We start from the raw sequence: 7,869 nt of genomic DNA, 5'->3' as shown, positions 1-7,869 counted from the left end.
CCACCTTGCTGTGGTGTCTCTGTTCTATGGTTCAGTCATGGTGATGTATGTTAGCCCAGGTGCTGGGAAGTTTCATGGGATGCAGAAAATTGTGACCTTGTTTTATGCCTTGGCAACTCCGTTCTTTAATCCCCTGATCTACAACTTCCGGAACAAAGATATGAAGAAGGCTCTAAAGAAACTTCTGTATGTGTTATTGTAGGAAATCTCTAAAAGATACAAGAGTCAATGTATAATTAGTATAATGCATAACTCATATTTAGGAAAATGAGACATCATGAGACAAATGAGATCATGTTTTGTTTTGTTTTTGTTTTTGTTTTCATTCTGTTCTAATTTCATGTATTGGAAAGATAATTTCAAAGACTTCATTAGACCCATCATTTAAGTTGTAGGAAGTTTTACTATTACATTCCACATATGTCTGTACTTTATATAGACTTCATTATTTTGCAATTCATTGTAAGATTTTCAAGTATTTCACTATAACTGAGTTTCTGCTTACTCTTTTGGCTTTCATTACGTACTGCTTGGTGTATTTCAATATCCTCAAATACTGCCTTCACTGAAGCAAGTTTTACTTTTCTAGAACATAGCAATGGTTGAATGTACTGCAAATGCACAAGTACTTTACCAATTATTAGTAGTTTACCAAGTAGATGACCAGATTTTTTAAAAACCCACAAAAGCAAAACCTGAAACATCAGGGACAGTTCTAAAGCACTACCTTTGTATTCTCCAAATTCCAAGTATAGTTCTGGGCACAAACAGGGTCCTAAATGATGTTATGTTGACTTGATTGACTCCCCAAATTTTGCCAGTGCTGTCACTTTAGCATATACAGACACATGTAGTTTAGTTAATACTCAGTGTAAGCGAAAGAGCTATAGAATTTGTAAGATTGCTGCCAACCCAGTCCTAAGGTGCTTTTATTTTTCATAAGGTTCTCTGTAAAAATCTGGATATGTGTCTCTCAGAAGTAATTTCTACTCTCTAATTTCTTGTTTTCTAAAGTAGTAATTTAATTTATAGTGTTGTACTTCATGAGGAAACCATGGGCTAAATCTATGTTGTGGGGAAGCTCCAGCACTAACTTTACTTTCAAACTCTAGTCAAACATCTCCAGCCTCCTGTTGGATCATGAAGATCCATTTCAAATTTAAACATCTAATCCTAAATTTGTTAGTCTCCTTTTATATTAGCTCTAGCCATCCTAATTCTCCAATGTCTCCACTGATCTATAATCTGAACTTACTATTTATATAAAATATAAAATCTTATTATATTCCTCACCTCCTCATACCCACTTCTGATCTGTCTTTAAAGTCTGTAACATCTTCTCTGCAATCCTTTGTCATTTTTACCCGCATGATTTTTGTCCGGGACCTCAACACTGCATACCTGATGGCATAATAACTTCATAAATAGTGTCACTGTCTCTGATGCCTCCCATGTCAAATTCCAGAGTTAACTTCTTAAACCTTCTTTCCATCAGTCCCCACACTTATTTCCTCTCAACTTACACACAGAACAAATTCCAAATTTTTTAGTTTGTATGTGATTCAAGGTTCCTCTCAATCTATCCTCAAACTTTATTTCTACCTTACTAGATATATGTATATTATTCCCACTTAACTCACTATCTTACATTAACATAGTATAATCTTAGTTCTACAACCTGAGCTTAAAACTGTCCTTTTCATACCTTGCCCATTTTTAGACACTATTCATGAATCTTTTCTTGCTCACTACAGCTAATAATAATAGTCTTTTTAAAATTCATAGCATTTTTGAGTTTTGCCAATATTTACTCATAATTGGTCTGTCTTTTGTATATCCACTGCAGCACCATTTGTGTTATTTTTTAGTTTTCTGCCAGTTTGATCATTAGTTTCTTCAGGGCAGGGAATATGAATTATATTTTCTGTTTACTGTTCCTAAATAGCTTCTACAGTAGTAAGAACTCAATTAATTATTTATTTAATTAATAAATGTATTTAACAAACATCTGTTGAGCTCCTACTATATATTAGGCATTTTTCTGGGTGCTGGGGGTATAGTAGAGATATCTAGCTCTCATGAAGTTCATATTCCAGTGTGGGGAGACAGAGATCAAGACATAGAGAAAGAATTATACAATATGCAATATTTCCAGTTGTGATAAATTCTTTGAATAAAAACAAATCAGGTGATAGGAATAGATAATAATGGGAGTGGGAGTGCTTTTTTAAACAGGATGGTCTGGAAAGGATTTGTTTAAGCTGCATTCTGAGGAGACCTAAAGGCAGTGAAGGGGTTCTGTCTTGGCCATTTCAAATTTGAGGTGAGTAAGAAAATAAGGCAATTGCCAACTGAGTGTGGAAACACTCTAACAAGTATGATTGGAGATCCAGATTCAAAAGGTGGCTATTAAGAAAGGCAAGAAGACTGATTTAAAAGTGTCTAGAGATACACCACTGAAAAGTGTGGCAGACTCAAGACTGGTTTAAATTTCCATGGGCTGTTTGGGTTGATGATATCTCAGGTCCCAGAATTCTTTTATTTGTGTGCTGACAAGAATAAACACATCACCTAGGAAAAGAACAAGTCAGTGGAGCACAATGAGAATCCCAGGAAGAATATCCTTGGAACACAAATGCTCTTTGTTGTCATTAAGAAGAAAGTAGGGGGGAAAAAAAAAACAGGCTTGATAGCTTATCTCAAAGAAGAACTAACATTAAGTAATTATTGTCCACCATCTTATTTGTTAAAACATGTAAATGTCTTATAATTTTTAAAATTTTATGTGCCATATTTAAATTGATTTCATACACAAAGTTAGATTTGGTTAGCAATATCCAAATTTTCAATGAAGGTGGTTGTCTCCACATGAAAATATGGAGGAAATTATAATAAAAGATTTATATATACAGTTATATAAAAATACCAGGGAAATCTATTTTATTATCTCTTAACAGAACAGACTAACCTATATATGAATAATGTACATTAGCCAGAGTTTCTCATCCAGTGCCAAGACAAAGGCTGAAGCAGTTCCACTAAAACAAAGGGTAGGAATATACACTTAAAATCTGACTAATAAGCATCAAAGTGTACATTCAAGGCAATTAGATATGCAAGACTTGATGTAAAAATCTTCAGTGATATTTAGCAAACAATATAACAGCACACTGTAAAGATTATACACCATGATCAGGTGGGATTCTTCCCAGGGATGCAAAGATGGTTCAACATACACAAATCAATAAATGTAAAATGCCACATCAACAAAAGCAAGAGCAAAAACCATATGATTATGTCAATAGATGCAGAAAAAACATTTGACAAAATTCAACATCACTTCATGTTAAAGACCCTCAACAAATTAGGTATAGAAGGAAAGTATCTCAACACAATAAAAGCCATATATGACAAACCCACCACCACTATCATCATGAATGGGGGGAAAGTGAAAGCTTTGCCTTTAAGAACAGGAACAAGACAAGTATGCCCATTCTCATCACTCCTNAAGTGTCTAGAGATACACCACTGAAAAGTGTGGCAGACTCAAGACTGGTTTAAATTTCCATGGGCTGTTTGGGTTGATGATATCTCAGGTCCCAGAATTCTTTTATTTGTGTGCTGACAAGAATAAACACATCACCTAGGAAAAGAACAAGTCAGTGGAGCACAATGAGAATCCCAGGAAGAATATCCTTGGAACACAAATGCTCTTTGTTGTCATTAAGAAGAAAGTAGGGGGGAAAAAAAAAACAGGCTTGATAGCTTATCTCAAAGAAGAACTAACATTAAGTAATTATTGTCCACCATCTTATTTGTTAAAACATGTAAATGTCTTATAATTTTTAAAATTTTATGTGCCATATTTAAATTGATTTCATACACAAAGTTAGATTTGGTTAGCAATATCCAAATTTTCAATGAAGGTGGTTGTCTCCACATGAAAATATGGAGGAAATTATAATAAAAGATTTATATATACAGTTATATAAAAATACCAGGGAAATCTATTTTATTATCTCTTAACAGAACAGACTAACCTATATATGAATAATGTACATTAGCCAGAGTTTCTCATCCAGTGCCAAGACAAAGGCTGAAGCAGTTCCACTAAAACAAAGGGTAGGAATATACACTTAAAATCTGACTAATAAGCATCAAAGTGTACATTCAAGGCAATTAGATATGCAAGACTTGATGTAAAAATCTTCAGTGATATTTAGCAAACAATATAACAGCACACTGTAAAGATTATACACCATGATCAGGTGGGATTCTTCCCAGGGATGCAAAGATGGTTCAACATACACAAATCAATAAATGTAAAATGCCACATCAACAAAAGCAAGAGCAAAAACCATATGATTATGTCAATAGATGCAGAAAAAACATTTGACAAAATTCAACATCACTTCATGTTAAAGACCCTCAACAAATTAGGTATAGAAGGAAAGTATCTCAACACAATAAAAGCCATATATGACAAACCCACCACCACTATCATCATGAATGGGGGGAACAAATTAGGTATAGAAGGAAAGTATCTCAACACAATAAAAGCTGTATATGACAAACCCACCACCACTATCATCATGAATGGGGGGAAAGTGAAAGCTTTGCCTTTAAGAACAGGAACAAGACAAGTATGCCCATTCTCATCACTCCTATTCAACATAGCATTGGAAGTATTAGCCTAAGCAATTGCATAAGAGAAAGAAATAAAGGGTAAACAAATTGGAAAAGATGAAGTTAAATCATCACTGTTGGCAGATGACACGATCCTATATATAGAAAAACCCATAACTCCTACTAAAAAAACTCCTAGAACTCATGAACAAATTCAGTAAAGTTGCAGGATACAAAATCAATGCACAAAAATCAGTAGGGTTCTTATATACCAAAAATGAAGAAGCAGAAAAGGAAATCAAGAAACCTAGCCCATTTACAGGAGCTATCAAAAGAATAAAATAACTAGGAATAAACTTAGTCACAGAGGTGAAAGATCTCTACAACAAGAACTCCAAAACACAGCTGAAAAATAAGAGTACACCAAAAGATGGAAAGACATTTTTTGCTCATGGATTGAAAGAATTGATGTGGCGAAAATGTCCATACACCCAAAGTGATCTACAGATTCAATTCAATCCCCATCAAAACAACAATGATGTTCTTCACAGAAATATAAAAAAAAAATCCTAACATTCATGTAGAATGACAAAAGACAAATGACAATAACCAAAACAATCCTGAATGAAAACAAACAAACAAAAAAAGCTGGAGTCATTACACTACCTGAATTCAAACTGTACTATGAAGCTAGAGTAACAAAAATAGCATAGTACTAAAAATAGACACATGAACCAATAGAACAGAACAGAGAACCCAGATATCAACCCAGGTGCTTGCAGCCAACTGATCTTTGACAAACACACCAAGAACATACATTGGGGAAAGGATAGCCTCTTCAGTAAATGGTGCTGGGAAAAGTGGAAATCCATGTGCCAAAGAATGAAATTAGACCTGTACCTCTCACCATATACCAAAATCAACTCTATATGCATTAAATATTTAAGTATAAGACATGAAACTATAAAACTTCTAGAGGAAAACATAGGGGAAACACTTCAGGATGTAGGACTGAACAATGACATTATGAATAAGACCTCAAAAGCTCAAGCAACAAAAAATAAACAACTGGGATTATATCAAACTAAAAAGCTTTTGCACAGCAAAAGCAACAACCAACAGAGTGAAAAGACAATTGACAGAGTGGGAAACAGTATTTGTGAACTATACATTCAACAAGGGATTAATATCCAGAATATATAAAGAACTCAAACCACTTAATAGTAAAAAAATAAAAATAAAAACTGGGCAAAGGAGCTGGATAAATGATTTTCAAAAAAAGACATAAAAATGGCCAACAGGTACATGAAAAATGTTCAATATCACCACTAATCATAAGGAAAATGCAAATCAAAACCACACTGAGATACCATCTCACCATAGTTAGAATGGTTATTATAAAAAAGACTGAGAATAACAAATGCCAACAAGGATTTGGAAAAAAGGGAACTCTTGTACACTGTTGGTAGGACTGTAAATTAGTACAGCCATTATGGAAAACAGTATGGAGGCTTCTCAGACAACTACGGATAGAACTGCCATATGATCCAGCAATCCCACTTCTGGGTATATACTCAAAGGAATGGAAATTATCACGTCAGAGGGATACCTGCACTCCCATGTTCATTGCAGCTCTATTTACAATAGCCAAAATATGGGACCAACCTGAATGTCCATCAAAGGATGACTGGATAAGGAAAATGTGGTATATCTACACAATGGAATACTTCTCAGCCATAAAAAAGAATTAAATTCTGCCATTCGCAGCAACATGGACAAGCTTGGAGAAAATTATGTTAAGTGAAATAAGCCAGGCACAGAAAGAGAAATATTGAATGTCCTCACTCATAAGTGGGAGCTAAGAAAGAAAGAAAAATGAAAGAAAGAAAGAACGAAAGAAAGACCACAATAAAACAGAACTTTCAGAAGAGGACAACAGACCTATAAATCCTAGAGGTGGCAAAGGGGGAAGGGGCGGGTGTTTAGGGAGTAATTGGGTAAGTGACACAAAGAATAATTATGATTTGTAATGATGAATATGCTAATTATGTTGAGTTGATCATCACATACTGAACAAAAATACTGATATTCAACTCTCTACCTTATAAATGTGTATAATCAATTATGTTTCAATCCAAAAAATAAATTTAAAATAAATAAAGTTAAAAAGTCAAGGTGAAAAAAAAGATATGCAGGTCTTTAGGTATGAGATGTTGCGGAAGTGGAGATAAAAGCTTGAGAATATCAACTTATTAATGGTATTTAAAGCTATTAGATTTGTATTATTCTAAATCAGTGGTGTTCAATAAAATTATAATATGAGCCACATATATCATTTTAAATATTCTAGTAGCCACGTTAATATAGGTAAAGAGAAACAGGTGAAATTTTTAATAATATAGCTTATTTAACCCAATTCACCAGAAATATTATCATTTCAACACATAGTCAATAGAAACATTATTTTTTTTTTCTTTTTGTCCTTTTTTTTTGAGACCGGCCGCACTGCGCTCAGCCAGTGAGCTCTGTGAGCGCACCAGTCATCCCTATATAGGATCCGAACCCACGGCGGGAGCGCTGGTGTGCTCCCAGCGCCACACTCTCCCGAGTACACCATGGGCTCGGCCCAATAGAAACATTATTAATGAGATATTTACATTCTTTTATCATACCGAATCTTCAAAACTGGCATGGAATTTATACTTAGAGTGCACCTCAACTAGGGCTAGTCACATTTCAAGTGCTCTGTAGCCACATGTGAGTTATGATTATTGTATTGGATAGTTCAGGTACAGATAGAGGTCCAAGGACTAAATATAGGTTCAAATAATGTCGAGTTTGGTGAATAAAGTAGGTGAATGGACTTTATTTTTCAGAATAAAGGAGGTTTTCTTGTTTGTTTGTTTTTGCCCAGAGTGAAAGTATCCTCTTACTTCACAGGTTTTCTTATCTGAATCCTGATTTTGGTGGGAAAAGAGCCCACTGAGTACACTACAGGTAGGACTAGTGATCTCACACATCCGTGCACCACCTGGGAAAGTCTTTCCTGAAGAACTGTATCTTCAGCTTCACTGTCCTGACGCAAGTCCCTACAGAAGCTGAGTGAAATTCCGTTCTCAGACATAGATTTTAGGTGAGAATAGGGGATGGGTGGGAGGTTCAGTCAGTTGTAGACCAATACGTAGGGATAATCCAATTTATATATGTGTTCAAAATGCACCATTTATATTTTTATTTGTAAAT

The 7,869-nt window shown here is 34.6% G+C and overlaps 1 protein-coding gene across 1 annotated transcript in view; it reads left to right on the top strand.

Annotated features, from left to right (window-relative positions):
• Nucleotides 1–7,869, top strand: part of LOC103609429 (olfactory receptor 11H12-like) — a 31,839-nt gene that overhangs the window by 22,131 nt on the left and 1,839 nt on the right.

This window comes from Galeopterus variegatus, unplaced genomic scaffold (assembly GCF_000696425.1).
Source record: "Galeopterus variegatus unplaced genomic scaffold, G_variegatus-3.0.2 Scaffold9605, whole genome shotgun sequence".
Classification (NCBI taxonomy): domain Eukaryota; kingdom Metazoa; phylum Chordata; class Mammalia; order Dermoptera; family Cynocephalidae; genus Galeopterus; species Galeopterus variegatus.
The sequence above is the reverse complement of the archived record's forward strand: the minus strand, read 5'-3'. Positions and strand labels throughout refer to the sequence as shown.